Source organism: Bactrocera oleae, chromosome 6 (genome assembly GCF_042242935.1).
Source record: "Bactrocera oleae isolate idBacOlea1 chromosome 6, idBacOlea1, whole genome shotgun sequence".
Taxonomy (NCBI): domain Eukaryota; kingdom Metazoa; phylum Arthropoda; class Insecta; order Diptera; family Tephritidae; genus Bactrocera; species Bactrocera oleae.
Genome location: NC_091540.1, coordinates 2929426 through 2944361, shown reverse-complemented (window position 1 = coordinate 2944361; position 14936 = coordinate 2929426). Strand labels below are relative to the sequence as shown.

Sequence of the window (14936 nt, the reverse complement as noted above, 5' to 3'; positions counted from 1 at the left end):
ATATACCAACGGATTTTACTTAGATAAAAGAATACTATCTCTTTTCGAAGTGGAATGTGGAAGTTATTAAACCTTGCTGGACTTATAAGTGCCCCAAATTATAGCCAGAATGATAACTTTTTATGGAGGCATTGATATTTTTAGAAACTGGTGCAGAAAGATCACGAATGTCAGCTTGTGCCCAGGAAGTTTAGTGGTAAAATACTACTGTTCTCTGTAGATCATTTCTAGGTATTCTAAGATTCGGCCAACGAACAGTAAGTTGCGTTCTTCCACTCCAGCGCTAAATCGCAAAATTTGTATACTGTGGTTGCCATGTATTCAAAAAAATAAAAATACGAATTTATTATTAATTATTTTGATATTATTTATTTTTAAAATTATTATTGCTATTTTTATCTTGAGTCATATTCAAATGGTTAAAATTCAAAAGTTTTTTTCATAGAGTTGCCATTAAATAATTTTTCATAACATTTATTTGGAATAAACTAGTTCAAGCATGTTTTGTAAATGCATTAGTAATAAATATACAAATACTCTCAAATGAGGTTGCCACATATTAAAATAATTAAATTTAAAAAAATTTTAAAAATAATATATATTTTTTGTCCAAGAAGCCGATAGAAAATACAGTAGCCTCAAATTAATTTTTTAGGGTTGCCACATACCATCAAATAAAATAAAACATATCCCATACTCACAGACAAGTAGAATATCCACTTAATCAACATTTAACTCTGATTGCAGGAGGGGGCTAGTGATGTTATCTTACCTTTATTTATTGCTCTCATTTTGCACAGCCGTTTCAGAAGCTCTCCAAATTGTTGAATAAATCATGTGTTGTCATCACAATTCTTTGCTGATAGTTTTTTCCATTAAATGATTTTACTTCCGTAAATTATTGGGATCTTAATGCAAAGATTGGAGAATATACAAAAGTGTTAAAATAAAATGTAGATAAGAACTGGTAGTAACTATGCCAAGAGAAAGTAAAGGAAATAAGCTAATTTCTATGCTGCTTTCGATTTATACTTACCGAAGTCCGAAGAAGATTTTCCTAGTAGCAGTTAAAACGAATGGTACGCGTATAAACTATAATGAAAGTATTCAATTGACCATTTATTATTATATTTTTGCATTTTTTTGGCTTTTTTTTGCGGCTATCGGTAGAAATCGAATCACATGGAGTTGAAAAGTTTTTTATATGTCGTTTGAGAATTTAGATTGAGATGAATGCTATTGGAGTTATATTGAAAATTGTTATATACCTATATGTATGCACAGTATTATTGTATTGGATGCATATATATATGAGCTTATTTTTTTGGAAATTTTGGGTCGAACATGCCTTAAATTTGTTTAAGTTTGTAGTATGACAATACTTCAAAAAAAAAAAAAAAACTTTCAAAATTTTTCTAAAGTGCTCGCAAAACAAAAAGCTTTCACTTAAGCTTTCGTTGGCAACTGGATCTAGTCTGGTCTTCTAATTTATGCTTATGCTATGCGAGTATTTCAAAGTAGAGTTCTACGGCGATAAACTCGTATTTAATTAAGTTACGTAATTTCTAAAGCTCCTGATTATGCTGAGCTTTTAGAGAGCTTTAACAGAAATTTTAATGTGGTAAAAGATTTCTTGAATGTACCCTGTGCATAGTCGAATTGAAAATACCAATAGAGCTTTGTCGAGAATATAATCGTTAAAATAGTGTATATTTCTGCAGCCAACGCGCTCATAGAACGATGTTGTTCGCTTTAAAAATCGGGAAAAATTTGCATAAAAGTTTAGGAACTAGAAACTACGACGATAGAGCTTTAACAATACTTTTTCCATGCATTTATCATTTTTATTTAACAATTCTGTAATACTCAACATATATAAAATTACAATTTTAACCAAATTTTATTGTGGCTAAGCAAATATTGTCTGTTGTTAATATAATTCTCTCGTAAATATACTACTAATTACATACAGTTTACAGCCCTTAATAGCAGCAAACTGCTATATACTTGTATATATTTCTATCTACATTACATGCAATCTTTATAACGATTACGTTAAGAATTTGATAATAAATCAGATATTAGCAAAATGCTTAATAATACGAAAGACAGCGTTCGTATACTAACTGGATAAACTCAAGGTCAAGTTCACTCGAGCGTTTCATAAGCATGTTGACTTGTTTGTTGTCATGCTGTGCGGGGAAAATGTGAGAAATAGTGGGAACTGGTTGTAAAGAAAGACGTAAAGATGTAATGATGATAGTAATTCAATGCTGTGGAAGTATGCGGTCTAGAAAAGTTAGTTATGTTATGAGAAAAAAAAAATATTTTTGCTTCACAGTTATAATATGAATTGAAGTGGAATGCTTTGTGTTTGTTGGATAATTGTGGCAAGACTTGACCCGCCAAGTCACCGTGATTTTTCTGTGAAATATGTGGAGATAAATTGACCACGAATTGATTAACATTCTTTCAATGGATGGCTCTTGTTGCCAGTATATGTATATCAACTTGCGTCTTCGTATCCTGCTAAATAAGTAGCGCTGTAAGCACTGACTACTCTAAACATAATAAGAAGGCTAGTTCGAAGAGCTTAGGTAGTGGTTTTGATACTTACAATCATTTTCAGAGTTAGTCTCGGCTGATTTGTAAAAATTAATGGTAACCGAAATTAACCTTTCAGCTGTTCAAGTATGATCCATCGCAACCTAACCTAACCTAGCATAAAGGAATCTGTAGAACAATTCGTTGCCATTCATTCTCCGAAATATGGAACGCAAGTATTTTACATATAAAGAAGTCATGTAAGTGGCTGTACATAAAATAGGTGGCATAACATCGCTTCGTACTTTTGTTTATAGGGCGGTTTATGAGGTTATCTTACAAATAAAAATTCATATCAACTTGAACATTCAATATTCACTTCCTCAGGAACAACCATTGTTAGATAACCGCTTTTTTAGTTTTTTTCGAACATCTGCAAAATAACGACCCTCAATCTCAATTTACTTGTCTATAATATCCGCCATCTGTATAGATACGTAAATATTTTATATATTAATAAAAAAAAATTATCTGGTGGTTGCTTAGTTGTATATTCACATTATGGTGACATCAGGTGATTTTGCAAGCTTATTTATCTCGTTATGTCAAACTGGTTTCAACCAAGTTTCACAGCTAGCTCAACAGCTGTACGACGGACTGTGCGAATTGCTTGAAAATGATCTAAACGATTTATGAGTTAAATAAAATACATTTAATGAATAATTATTAGGATAAACTATAAACTTAGAATAATTACAAACCAAGTTGCATTGAGATATATATTATTCGAAGATCGGACATATGTTCGCTTATACAATTTTTGTTTTACATTATATAATTTTTTGAGTCAGCAGGTGACTTTCTGCCGTCTGTAACACAAACGAATTATAATATAATATTATTACAAAGCTATTGCCTTAAGATGACGATTGTACTTGGATAATTCTATATACTTGTATATTTCTTGGTTAAGCCAGAAAATAAGTACTAATGTAATTAGAGCTTTTAAGTCGACAAAGCGCTGACGGCTTTATAAGTCACTTGGACACCGATAAGACAATAACCACCAACAACCCCTACAACTAAGGAAGGACTAACCTTACTGAAGGCGAAGAGCTCAATAGACCTCTTGCGAATCTTTTTGATGCAAAATGATCTTTTGACATCGTAAGAAGTAGTGGTAGGCCAGCGCTGGCAAAGCTCTCGTGAAGCGCAGCCATCAAGTAGTAGAATGCACAAAGAGAGCGGAACCCCGAGCTAAGTAGCTTTTTCAAACTCGTCAGCTTCGCAGTTACCTGCTGTGGACTTTTATCCATACTAGTCTTATCATGAAGTGAATTAATGCCGTTTTGTAGTTAGCTTAGATATTCTTTAACTAGCCTTCAACGCACATTTGGTAAGCATCGTTTTCCTATTCTAAAATATTTAAATACATTTTATCGATATTTATGAAACCTCAAGTGAAAACCTCTAGTTCAGATTGTCACGTCACGTTTAGATAATATTTAAAAAAAAAACGCAAAAAGGCGGAGTATCTCTTCGAGAGTTTATTGGTGTTCAAGATTTGTATATACCAAAAAGAATCTCGATATGAAATAGTCTAAACTCTATGGATTGACTTTAGGACTACCAAAATCTACGAAGTCACTATTTTATTGGTTATCTTGTTGTCTCGACTAACTTGGCAGAAATTTGTGTCATAAAGTGTACTCTTATTTAGCGCACTGAAAGAGGGCGCTTCTCACCTATAACCGGCAGAACACTCAAAAGACCTTTCTTTCAATTCAAAATATTTATAAAAAAAACCTAAAAAATCAAATCTTTTCAATCTCACAATTTTATTATACAATCAAACTGCCACAAACTAAAAGTTTTGCAACGGTAAATTATAAAATGTAACAACAAAAATTAATCAGCTTTCGGCAGTAGAACTGGCAAGTCATAAAGCAAAACACTGTCGAAACAGAGTCATCAGAAAATCTCAGCAAAATCAAACCACAGAAACCAATTGAACACAGCTAGCAACAAAAACACTAAAAACTCTAAAAAAATAAAATTAAATTAAAACTAACCACGGTCTATGTGTGGGCACGTGCGCTTTAATAAACCGTTTGAATAGTGCGGAATACTAAACTCAAATCGATGTCAATAAAAGACGCGTACAACAACAATAAAAAATGTGGGAATAAAAACAACAATTGCTAAAACACTACACGCAACCAGCAGTGTCGGTGAAGCGCCGATAAGCCAAAGCAACAACAGAAACGAAAAGCAAAAAACGACTGTCAAAGCGGCGGTTGCAATCAAATCTGCCAACAAGACAATCGACTGTCGGTGTAGCGAGTCTTTGTGGAGCTTTTACAGCTAAAAAGGTAAACAAGAAACAGCTGAGTGGCGAGTGCGGCAATGTCAGAGCGTCTGTAACAGGTGAACTCGACAAAGAAAAAGATAAGTGAATTTTAATGCGAGGGAGTAGGGAAGAAAGGCGGAAAATGGTGCGCAGAGTTGATGGGAAGGTCAGCAAGATCATCGGCTATTACTGCTAGTTAGCTGCGTGCTTTCGCTACAATGCTGTGGAAAATGTTTTAGTCGTCATTTGTTGTCTACTGTGCTTTTATTTCTCTAGTTAGCAACTGTTATTGTCTGGTTTCTTTGCGCTTTTGTATTTTTCCTGTGTCATATAGATAAAGAACTAACTAAAAGAGTTTGAAAATAAAAAAAAATTTAAATTAATTTTAAGTGGAGTTTTAGAATGTTATATAGCGTTTACCTTCGATATTATTATATTTTTAAACTGACAGAACCTAAACCAAATTTTTATGATTAAACTTTAAAAGAATTCAGTTAAACTCGTGGCCTCACTCAAACACTATGATTCGAAGGCAAGTCCACTTAGCCTTTCTAACGCAGTCAATATCTATCATATTATTTACTACAAAAAACTGTTACCAAATTAAATACAGCATATATGTATTAATGAAGTAAGTGACTCTGTCCTCATGTGATCACCCGTGTAAAAATTTGCGGTGCTTAAAATTTTCGTAAACGTATATTTTTCTTCCTCTCTCGAGCTCATCATTAACCAATCGATATTATTGTAATCTCTAAAAACTTGACGTGTATTTTTTTAGACGTTTAATGTGTTAACGCTTCTGTCGACATAATTGCTCAGCAGAGTCGGTATTTCGAGCAACCATGGATCGGTTTTGTACCACGTATACTTTAGTGGATAATGCGCGTCGTCAGAGAAACTATACAGTGCGCACCGAAGACGCTATTGCTTGCGGCGTATGCCTGTGGCCTGCTGGTTGTGGGGTCGCTTGTCCACGTAGATTTGTTCGAGACGATTGACACCTTGCATAATTTACTAAATAATCTATAAGGAACCCTATTTTTCGGCAATAGAAGTATTCAGTTTTTTATCAGTCCGGGTGGAACCATGTGATCTTTGTTGCCCTGGAACCTAACTTAACCTACACCTAACACCTTCGGAATGCTGCAACTAAAATATGTTATAAATAATCGTAGTTCAATCCAGCTGATTTTAGTATTTGTGAATATAATTCTATACTGAATCGAATTGCCCGTTAAATGGACTTCTAATGATTGTTACAAATCATTTCTAACACGAACTCGAGTTTATTAGCCATATTGGTGTTGAATATGTAGAAATTTTAAAGAATTTTACTATTACTTATGTTAACCTTAACTCACTTTAAACTCCACATTTTTAGTGTTTAAGGCGTTGTAACGCCTTCTTGAGGGAAAATGTTAAAGCTTGATACAAAATTAGTATAATGTTTTAATAGTTTATCCTCGTTTACATTCAAGAGATTGACAAATTTAACTTAAAGCTTTTTAAACACTTCAATGTAACGACTTCATAGTTGTTCGTAAATACATAACTTAAACTTATTTAACTCTTAACATCGTTTTTCTTCATATATTTTCCTGTATATATGTATATACATATATATTTTCTTATTTTTTACTTTTCTTTTTATCTGTACATTATTCCTCACCATTGCTTTGTGTTATAGAAATTCGTTGCAAATTGTCCCTGGGGTCAGCTGTCGAATTTAGCATTCAAAGTTTGTTTAAACAACGTTTTTGCGTACTGTTGGCGCAGCAAGCAGCTATATTTATTTTTGGAGTTTTTCTGCTTGATTTGAATATGATTTCTCACATTTTCTCACAACTAATACATGTTTATTTATAGTGTTAAAAAAAAGCTAAAAAGTTTTGAAAAGTTTAAATTTACTTTATTTCACAAGCATAAGCAAAAGTTATTTGGCGGGAAAAAGCTTAAGTTGAGTTAATGCAATACAGTATTTTTGTTTAATAATTTTTTGCGGTACCTTATATGAGAGATTTTTTCAACGGATTTACTTTTGTATACATATTTTGAATACCAAATTGTCAAAAACAGAAAAATATTCAAACGTATGCTTCAAAAAAATATATATTTAATAAAAATAATAAAAAGTGTCGCCAGCTTAATTTAATATTGTTAAAAAAATAATTTTATTTATAGAAAAAGTATAATAAACATATGAAAAAATAATGGACTTAACATCAAAAAAAATTATTAATATTTTTAGTATTCTGATTTACAAAACTCTTTTCGAAAAAGATTGCCATCGTTCAAAAATTTTGACGTTGAAAATAATAAAGTTAGTTGAAGAACTAAAATTATTGGAATAACTTATATCAAATAATGAAAACAAAAAGTTATTGAAGTAGCTTTAATACAGGTACATGAACTTGCAAAATAAATAATAGGGTTGCCACATATATAAATTAATTTATAATTTGTTTGTGAAGCATTCTAGAGATATAAAATAATTTACTTACATATATTCCTTGAGGATTACATAAAGCAGGTAATGGTTTTAAGCGAAAATTATATTTGCTGGGGTTGCCATCTTATTATTATTATAAAAAATATATATAAAATTACGCCGAAATTAATTTCGTTATTCAATATAATCTAATAATAACTTATTTCTTTCTTTACAGATCTCACACAAAACTGTACGAAAGGTGAGTTTCATAAAACATCCAATTAGCGAAATTTATTTTTTCAATATCGAAAAATATTAAAATAAAATACTTTTTGCCTACCTCGAAACAATGATGAATTAAATGACATATTACAATATAATAAACAAAATAAATGATTCAATAAAGAAAAATATAGCGAAACTTTAAAAATATATAAAAGGTAAAATTCCTGTAGGATCTTTTATTAAAGGTAATATTTTTTATATATGGTACATTATAATGCATTTAATTAACGTCATGCCTATTATTTCAAGAAAAAAATTAAGTCAGCTTACATGAGCTTAAATTTTTATTATCTCAACAGAATTTATGTGAAAATATTTTCATCTGATTGTTATGACTTGCTATTACGTGGTTGCTATAAAAAGTTCAGAGTACTGTAAAGTAATTGAACATTATATATGGTACTTGATGGCATATTAATGCCCAAGAAATCAGATATAGCTGACCTTTTGTGCGTATAAATGAAGTAAAGCATATTGTAAAATTTTTAAAATTATTAAAAAGAATAATAAAAATATGTGACACTGTGAAATGAACAGCTATGTATATATAATGTTATGTTTGTTACAGTGGGGTTGAAAATTATGTTGACAACATAAAATTAGTGAATAGGTGAAGCATGCGTCAGCAAATATTCAATGACTAGTAAAATGATGTAAGGAATAAAAGTAGTAGAGGGCTATGGCTTCCCTCGATTAACTCAAAACTTGAAAAAGTGAGCATAAACAATGGGCTACAATCTATGTTCTCTTCTGGAATGTTTGGATTTCCATTTTAGTTGCGTAGATTTATATACTAAAATCTATCCTGATTGTTACCTTAAATGTATCTACGTTCCACCACTAACTGGAGTTTAATGAAAAAAGGTGCTCACTAACACGATTGCCTTAAAAAATATTTTTTTTAAACACGCTTTATGCATTGTGTAAATATTGGTCGCATCTTAAAAATTGTTCAGCTTGGCATCATTGTATATATCAATTTTATATAAAAATATATTTTAATATAAAACAAAAAACAATTATTCTTTAACACAAAACTTTAAATTTAAGTTTGGTTTGCAAAGTTTAAGTGCGACAGAATGTCTTAAACATATAATATATAATATCAAACACTTTTTTATAAACACAAAACTTTAAACTCGAGTTTGAGTTAAAAAAGTTAAGCTCGAGTTTGGTTTGCACAATTAACGTACACCAGATTTTCTTAAAGATTCCATAGTGAATACTTTTTCGTAAACAAAAACTCCTTAACTCAAGTTTTAGACGCAAACCATCATAATGCCAAAACAATAAGGTGTTTTTAAGATTATTACAAAAGACATCAACAAATGATTTAAATAGTATTTTAAAGCTTGTACAAGTAATATGCTTCTCTCACTTTTTTCACATATCAACTAAATTACCACCGTAAAGTAAGATATTATCTACCGCAAATATTTTCCACCTAATTACTTTACTAATGAAAATATTTATACCAAATATAATTCTCTCTGCTTGGTCATGCGAACTTTAATGATTATAATCAAAATCACAACCTCGGTTGGCGCGCTCGTCGTACAGTAGCAGGAACTATGACGATCATATTAAAAAAAAATGAAAAAAAAATATATAGACATATACATACAAGTATATTTACAACTACAAATAGACAGCCTTAGTGCTAGTGTGTAGAGTTCATTTGCTAAATTAGTAGAAAAAAAAAACCGACTAAATGCAAGGAAAAAAATATGCAGCATGTTGAACTTGTGATGCTATGTACCTATGTATGTTTATAACAATGTGATATTAATTACTCGTGCGACATGCATTCGTCAGCATGTTTTGTTAGCAAATTACATATGTGTGCATAAATATTTGCTTCGCTTCATTAGGCTTAATTAAAGGGTAAAGTGCAAAAATTCGCACATTCGTAATGATGAAAATTTACTTTTAAAATTAAAATTTAAATAAGTTAATAAAAAAAGATAAAAATAAAAATAAAGTTAATGAAAAAAATCTAAATCGAACTAAACGAAGCAAAAACATAAATATACATGCATAAATTTGGAATTGCAATTGTATAATCTTGCTTTTGTAAGAGATGAGAGCTGACGGCTGACATTTGACGGTTGAAATTTGACAGATATCTCATAAGCTAGAAAACAACAAAAAATTAAAATTTTTGAATTCTGCAATAGCCTCCAAAAATATTAAAAAGTAGAACTGAATTGAGAGTGAATTATGTAAAATAGTGCTGCCTATCACTATCACTATTTAAATATATATTTGAAATGAAAGATTATATTGTAAAAACACACAAAGTAATAAAAAAGTAATAAGATACCATTTTGTGAATAATTGTGTGCAATTATTATAAATATTATTTGCTTCTTCAAGGTTGCCATTGAGTGGTGCTTGGAAGAGTGTTGTCAGTTATGAATAATAATCTAATCATTGTTTAAAAAGAAGTGACATTTAAATTTTCTAATACTTTTTTTCTACAAAACATGGCTTGAGTATAAATGTAACGTTGTCACCCTTATAAAAATATGCTATAAGGTTTAACGAAGTTGCCATCGGTTCTTAAATATGTTGTTTGTTTAAAGTAAGTCGAAAAATTACAGCACAGCTTACATTTTTTTGTTATGTAACGGTCTTGCCATATGTTTATAATAATAATAGTATAATATAATTGTTTCAAAAGAAGTGAAATTGCCTAATTTCCATACTTTCTTTGTACAAAATATGAATTTTTTATATAAATTTGCTCTAATTTTTAACGAAGTTGCCATCTGTTAACAAATATTATTTTTAGAAAGGCTGAAAAGTTTTAATAAACACGCCTCTGCAAAATTTTTAATATATCTAAATAAAATTTTTGACGAATTGGTAACTCTAGTCGAAATTGTTTTCAAAGCTGACGTTAAAGAAGGCAAATAAAACATAATTTATGAAATTATTGTTAAAAATTTTATTATAAATAATTAATAATTTATTATAAGTATTATATTATAAATATATGAGTATAAAACTTTACCGTTTGCTTGCAATCATAAATTGTGTGTTAGAAAATCATAAAAAAATATTAATTAATTTATTTAATTTAATAATGGTAATTTTTGTGCTTTAAATTTCAATTCTAAGATCTTCAATAAACAAAAACTTAAAAAGTACTGTTGAGACATAAGTTTTTCGAGCCCAGTAAGCTTATTTATTTTACATCATAGATTGTTTGCTGCAATTTCTTTTTTTTAAATACTATTAATATCCCTTTTTATATCAATATTTAATTTGTCTAAGTATCAAATTTGTTTAGGTATTTAAATTTTATGAAAAAGTACAAGCAATATTTAAAAATTTACTGCTTGGCATTGCTAATTAAATTAATGGAAATCTCTGTCTGGCAAGTTGTTTTTTGCACACACTTTATTCATGCGTCATTAATGCTTATTGTTAAATAATTTTAAATAATTTTTTGTTGTTTGGTGAGCAATTAAAGCCCATAAGTATTATATTACCGGTTGTTTGTTTGATGTTAAATATTTTTTTTTTTTTGTTTCAACTACGCCTGTTGACAGTAAAACCACAGAAAATAGCACTAACTTACACTCAGATGGCTGCTGTCAAATTAAAGCAAATAGCGCGAGGCATTTAATTGAAAAAAATAAATTAGTAAGATATGTACAATATTAAAAAAGTAAAAAAAAATTGCATTGAAAAAGTAGAATTAAATATATATGAATAAAGTAAAACTATGCGAGCAATAATAAAAGCGAAAATTTAAAATCATAGTTTGTGCAAAATAAAGTTTAATTTGTGAAAATTGCTGAGTGCAAAAATTAAAATAGTAAACACTGCAATTACCATACTTTCTGACACGCAGGAAAATTGACTAACAAAAAGCGCTTAAATCAACAATAACAATACTCGTGCGAACATTAACAACGGCCATGCAAACAAAGACAATAAAATGCGAAGAGCTGTCTAGAAAAAATACACGAGTGTATACATACTCACTTTCAAAAACAATCAAATGACAATCAACAATTTAACCGACCATTAGCTACGTGTGTGGCAGTGACAAAAAATTGCCATCAATTATAAGCGCAAGCTACTCATTTATAAATTAAAACTATTAAAAAAAAAAATTTAAGTAATATTGAACAGAGTAGTATTAAGTTTTAATACTGTATAACTCTTTCCATATTATATTTAAGACATTTATGCTCTCAAATGTGTCTAATATATCGTATATTTTTAAACGACGTACGCTCCTTTTCCAAAATACTTTGGTCACTTTTAAAATTTATCGATCGGTGGCAACTTTCTTCGTAACAATGTTAAAAATCTATGAAAAGTCTTGATATAAACGTTACATCCTTTTTATTACTTTGATCGCTTTTATTTGATTTTGGAAAGGTGGTCTCTTCCCAAATATGTATCGAAAACTTTCTGAAAATTCTTATTTTAAACGATGCACGTTCTTTTTTCCTGAATACATTGATGAGTTTTTTTTGAGATAAATGGCAACGCTGTTCCCAAAGAAGCTGTTAAATATTCAAAATTCAAGATATGTTCTTCCAGCGCATTGAAAGTAGCAGGAAAAAATTTAAAAATATTAAAATCTGTTCAAACCTTTGATCAGCCTTATTTATAAGCTTATTTTATGAATTTTATTTTCGCGGTTTGTATTCTATATGAAAGCTTGAAGCTACTACAGAAGCAGAAGAGGTTTATAAACTTTATGTTTGCATCGGTTCAGGAGCATTTTTATTATGATAGAATTACGGTGTTGTATCCAAAGGAGCTGAATAATATTTTTACCGTTATTAGGAATTGAAACTTTGTGTAGCTTTCGGGTTATCTTTAATATTAAGAGGCCTTTCTAGTTAAACATTTCTCAGACATTATGTGACATCTAAAAGCATTCGATGCAATATGCGCTCACAATTTGTTGCATTTGTGATGAAGCTCTTCTGCTCAGGCCAAAAGTTTTTAAAGCAGTACTTAAAGCTTCTTAAGTCAGCAAAACTAAAGTTACCACTTTATTTGTAACCGTACTTTAATTTGTATCTTGTTGACGTAGTTCAGTGAGGCGAAACAAAAAGATTGGGTTGAGCAAAATTTTAACCTACGAATGTACAAACAAATTATTTGAGGGAGTAAAAGCTTGATGTTCTTCGCTATTATTATTTTTTATTTTTTCCTTTTTAAATAGTACATTTAAAGATATGTTTATTGTAGGTAAATGTATTTATTCCTAACAAATAGCCATCTAAAATAACTTTAACTTAACAATAACAATCAGTTTCGTTGCGGCGCCAAAGCGCTAAATAGCTCTCAATGTGAGTGCTATTTTTTACTTTGACGAGCATATGTCGAAAAATATTTCTATATATAAATTTATTTATTTACCCACAGGCTTATATGTAGTATACTTAAGTATATGCTTCTTAAGCTGCTGTTAATCTGTGCTTTGTTGCCTGCTTTGTTTGCATATTTCATTAGCTTGTACTTGATATGATTGATATGTGAGAGCGTGTGCGTTATTTCTATACCCTAAACAGTGTGTCTTAAGTTTGCCACGATATTTCTAACACCCTGAAGGAAACTTCGGTGGCCATATAAAATATATATTTGTTATAAATGATCAACATGGCGCGCTGAGTCGATTTTGCCATGCCCGTCTGTCTGGCCGTCTGTCTGTATATACGCGAACTAATCCCGAAGTTTTCAGGATATCGATCTAAAATGTTGAACACGTCCTTATCTCTCCATGAAGCTGCTCATTTGTCGGAACCGCCGATATTGGACCACTGTCGCATATAGCTGCCAAATACGAGTAAATTGGTTGCTCAAGTTTTTGTATGGAAAACATTTTCATTCGACGAGATATATTCACAAAATTCAGCATGAAATATTACCTGAGGCAATGCTATAATATCCAAGCACATTGTTCTGATCGGATCACTATAACATACAGCTGTCATACAAACCGACCGATCCAACTCGATATTATTGTCCAAGCCAACTTTATAATCTCCAAAAAAAATTTTCAGATCGGACCACTTTATATATAGCTGACCGATTAAAATCAAGATAGAGTTGTCTTTACCCTTTTATGCTATAAGGAGTGTACCTGTGAAGGGTATAATAGCTGCGGTGCAGACGAAGTTGACATTGTTTTTTTTTGGTCTTAATATTCTTTGCTGCTGATCTTATTACACAGGGATATCGACACGGAGGGGCGTATGAGTAACATGTGTAGTGACAAGTGCTAATACAGGATACAGCCACATACATACACATGCCTATATCATACATATATGTAAATGATGTTATAAATTGTATATATGATAGCATATTATATATGGTGTATGTACATAGTTATAATTGTAGAGACCTCCTTTGAATCACACATACTTGCAATTTGATATAATTTAAAAATTTTAATGTTTTTCTTTAAGCCACTTTTGTGTTCTCTGCTTTCATCAAGTTTTCTTTCTCATCTTTGTGTGTATTTCAATATTCCTACTTAGTACAATCATACTTTTTCCTTTATTCCCACGCCGATTTTACTGCTTAATTCGCTATTTTGCGAGGGATTTTTTTTTCCTAAAAAATGTTATGCTGGTGCATTTTCTATTGTCTCTTTTTGAATACAAAAATAAAATCAAAATACTTATATGTAATTATTTATTTTTTTAAGCATAAATTATAAAAATTCCCATTGAATTGTACTTTTATCTCATAGATATTATTGATTTAATGAGGGTAGGGGTAAGGGAAGGCCTTGGCTAAAAATGTTGCAGGAAAAAATCGATTTGGTACCTAATATAAAAAAGAGGTCAAGATGTAAAACTTTTCAATTTATATAATTAGTGAAAGTTGATATAATCGGGTCGTATATTGTTCTGGATTCCATAATTTTACCTACCACCACTTCATACCTTCATACTTTGTATAACCTTTGAGTGAAAATCCTTCGTATATTAGAAACTGGTATAATAAAGGTATAGGGTTGCCACGTAATTGAAAGTACTTCGAAATAAGGTTATAGAGTTGCCATGTCATTAAAAGTATTAAACTATCTAAGATAAAATTTATTAAATTATTTTTGAAAAGAGTTGCCATGTAAAAAAATTAATTTAAATTCATAACATAATTGAAATGTTATAATAAAATATGGGCATTATACCAAAAATATACAAGATCCATTTTTAACTTGGGTTGTTAGATGTAAAATATCAAAAACATAGTACGATATGTTCATCAAGCTAATAAGTATCAAGGGTGATTTATGTCGGTTGGAGAGGGGAAGCCGAATATTTGAAAACTTTGATT

General features: G+C 30.2%; 1 protein-coding gene across 9 annotated transcripts in view; it reads left to right on the top strand.

Annotated features, from left to right (window-relative positions):
• Positions 1–14936, top strand: part of LOC106624406 (Ig-like and fibronectin type-III domain-containing protein 1) — a 152942-nt gene that overhangs the window by 60341 nt on the left and 77665 nt on the right. For all 9 annotated transcript variants that reach the window (XM_036358379.2, XM_070111105.1, XM_070111104.1 and 6 more), the window contains one exon: positions 7564–7587. The gene's annotated coding sequence lies outside the window, so the exon portion shown is untranslated. The remainder of the gene's footprint in view (positions 1–7563; positions 7588–14936) is intronic.